The 3,500-nt window shown below is 44.1% G+C and overlaps 1 long non-coding RNA gene across 1 annotated transcript; it reads left to right on the forward strand.

The window, feature by feature from the left end:
- Window positions 1-461: 461 nt before the first annotated feature.
- On the forward strand, window positions 462-2,698 carry LOC140531086 (uncharacterized). Its single transcript, XR_011976269.1, has 3 exons — window positions 462-585; window positions 1,591-1,715; window positions 2,363-2,698. It is a non-coding gene; the product is annotated as an uncharacterized lncRNA (long non-coding RNA).
- Window positions 2,699-3,500: the final 802 nt, after the last annotated feature.

The following is a 3,500-nucleotide window of genomic DNA, read 5'->3' on the forward strand; positions in this document are numbered from 1 at the left end:
TAAAAACATGGCTGAGCCATTTCTGCTCCAACAGTCTGACTCCAGGAGAGAGACCCTCTGCTCCCAGCAATACTAGAGGGAGTAAACATTTGTAAATCTGCCCCTTGTCCACTAGACAGATGCTACACTTGATTCCTTTCTCCCCTTGGGTCCTTCATTTTTTTTTTCCAGGAAGCAAACCAAGGAACAAGAGTCAAAATTTAAATCATAGCCCCTGAGAAAATGTATATCCAAAGACTGACTGCTTTGTTTGCTAGGGCCTTCTGTGTCTTGGGTGTGGCCCGAGTGTGACTTCAGCTGTGCACATCCCTCGCATGGCCCAGCATACTACATCAGCCTGACCCTGATCCTAGGGGTGTTGGCCTAAAGCATTGACTTTAATAGACAAGCCCCAGAGGGCCAAGCAAAGTGAATGCCTTTGTGGAACACAACCCTGCATAACAACCCTCTGAATGCTAGCATCTCATCCAGGGATGGAAGGCGGAGATGGCCTCAAAAAAATGATTGCTAAAATTTAAAGCACTTTTTGAAGCTTATTCTCTTCACATTTGGCTTAAGGAGGGAATAACATGCTCGCTCCATTTGGTATGAAAATCTATCTTACGCTACAGGAAAGTAGGGGAGAAGGGGACACGTGGGGTGGGGGGAATGAAAGAAGGGAGGGCAAATGGAAGGAGGGAGTGATCAGAAGTAAACATTTTTGGGAGGGGCAAGGTCAAAAGAGAGAACAGAATAAATGGGGGGCAGCATAGGATGGAGAGAAATGTCATTAGTCTTTCACAACATGACTATTATGGAAGTCCTTTGCATAACTACACTTACACAGCCTATATTGAATTGCTTGCCTTCTCGGTGGGGATGAGTGGGGAGGGAGGGAGGGAGAGAAGTTGGAACTTAAAGTTTTAGGAATGAATGTTGAGAATTGTTTTTGCATACATCTAGGAAATAAGAAACATAGGTAATGGGGTATAGAAATCTATCTTGCCCTACAAGAAAAGAGAGAAGATGGAGGGGGGATAAGGAAAGGAAGGGATGTGATAGAAGGGAGGGCATATTGTGGAAAGGAGTAATTAGAATGTAAAGTGTTACGGGGTGGGGGAAGGGGGGAGATTGGGAGAAAATTTGCAACTCAAAATTTTGTGGAAATGAAGTTGAAAACTAAAAATAAATAAATAAACATTAAAAAAACCCCACTAACTAGAGAAATGCAAAAAAAGAGTAAGCTATGTAATTAAAAAAAATTAAAAACACTTTTGCAAAAAGAATCTTGTGTGTTTAAAAAATGTGAGGGAATAAAAATCAATAAAAATCAAATTTGATAAGTTGGAAGGACTCTCCTCTCCCCTAGCTCCCCACCTAGAAATCCCAGTGAAGATCTGGTCTTTCTAAATGTCTCAGAATAGGTAGTATTTCCATAATGCTTAAAGGTCTGCAAAGCTCTTTAAATATATGATCTCATTTGCTCCTCACAACTTTATAAGGTTATTCATTTTATGGATAAGGAAACTGAGGCTGAAGAGGATTATGAGACTTGTTAAGTAAGTGTCTGATGCAGAATTTGAACTCAGGTCTTCCTGCTTCCATTACCAGCACTCTATCCATTGTACCACTTAACTGCCATCCTGAAAAGGGGAGAAAGCAGCCGAGGGAAGAGCAAAAGATGGCCAAAGATTTATGAAGTGTGATCCCTGCCCTCATGGAGCTAACCTGACTATGTGAGTTGCTGCTTTCAAAGAAAAAAATATTCCTGGTTACTTGCTAAAATTGCTGGTAGAGCAAGAGTGTGCTTGGACCCATTGATAACTTTTCAGTGGGAGTATTTACACTTCCCAAACTGGCAAACAAGAAACTCCGAACTTGACTTGGTGGATTGTCTAGAATTCTAGGGATGGGGAACCTTCAGCCTTGAGGCCACAAGTGAGCTTCTAGGGCCTCAGGTGCAGCCCTTTGATTAAATCCAAACTTCCAAATCCCCTTAATAAAAGGATTTGTTCTGTAAAACTTGGACTTAGTCAAATAGCCAAGGACCTAGAAGGCTACATGTGGCCTCAAGGGAACAGGTTCCCCACTCCTGAACTCTAGACTTAACAAAGTGATGGAAAAAATGTTAATGATTCGGATAAATTTAATAGTGTGGTGCTTGGATTTTTTTTTCTTCGGAGAACCAGTTGTTAAACATGGGTGCCCCAGGGCAAATTATTAAGATGGAGGAGAGGGGAAGTATTCAGCAGCACAGAGGACAGCTTACTGGCTTTTGAAGGACCCTCTTTTTACAGATGAGGAAACTAAGGCTCAGGGAGGCCAATCAGTGCCAGCTGTACTGGGGCTAACAGAGAATCCCTTCTAATGTCTTTCTGACCAGTTGTCAGATGCCCTTAGCATCCCTGGGCCACGAACTCCCAATGTGGCTGCTGCTGCCGCTTCTTGTTTCTGTTGCCGCTGCTTGGTTTTGCTTCTACTGTTGAGGCCACACAGCTTCTACCGGTGCTGCCATCCCCACCCCAGCGAAGTCATGGCCTGTACTCCACCATCTCACCTCTGGCCCTTCTCTGAGACTTTGGAGAGTTTGTTATTTCACCAGTGCACAGATCTAAGACCTTCCACCCCCATCCATGCATGCACACCCATTCAAATCTTTCCATGAATGTGGCAATTTCTTAAGCTGGAGTCTATGAACTTGACTTTTTAATAAATATTTTGATAACCCTATTCCCATATCATTGTTGTCTATAAATTTTGTAATTTTATTCACTTAAAAACATGATTCTGTGGAGTCCACAGGTTTTACCAGACTGTCGAGGAGCTCTGTGACATAATAATGAAAACAACAACATTAAATAGAATTTGGAGCACCTACTATGCACCAGGCATTGCGGGAAACACCTTACAAATATTATCCCTTTGGATCCTCACAACTATCTTGGGAGGTAGATCCCATTATGATCCTCATTTTAAAGCTCAAGAAACTGAGGCACGCAGAATTTCAGTGACTTGCCCAAGGCTAGGAAGTGTCTGAGGCCAGATTTGAATTCAGGTCTTCCTGACTCCATGCCCAGGGCTCCATGCACTGCAGAATTCCCTAACACACACACACACACACACACACGGTAAATGTAAGCATGCAGGGTGAGTTCTTCCTGAGGAGAAATGAACCACACCCCCCAGTATGCAGGGCTAGGGCTCCCCGTGGGAGCACCCTGTGGGAGTCCCCTTCTCCTCCCTAGGAGCAAGGAAAAGAGAGGAACCCTCAGGCTTTCCTGTCCCCATTTAAGCTCTCCCCCTGCTAGTTCGCTCGTGGACACCGTGCATGCTCTCAGTCCTTTAGCCAATTAACAACAAGTGTGCTCAGATCACGGACCAATGTCAAGGGTGGGATGCTCTCTCCAGCAAGTTTCCACTGAGAAGAGGTGGAAAAACGAGATAGCTTGTGTCTCACTCCTCAATTCCCAGCTGTTCTCTGGGGGGGCCTCATGAGAGCTCTGCGGTTTAAAAGCCCTCAC

The sequence above is a fragment of the Notamacropus eugenii genome, chromosome 3, assembly GCF_028372415.1.
Source record: "Notamacropus eugenii isolate mMacEug1 chromosome 3, mMacEug1.pri_v2, whole genome shotgun sequence".
Classification (NCBI taxonomy): domain Eukaryota; kingdom Metazoa; phylum Chordata; class Mammalia; order Diprotodontia; family Macropodidae; genus Notamacropus; species Notamacropus eugenii.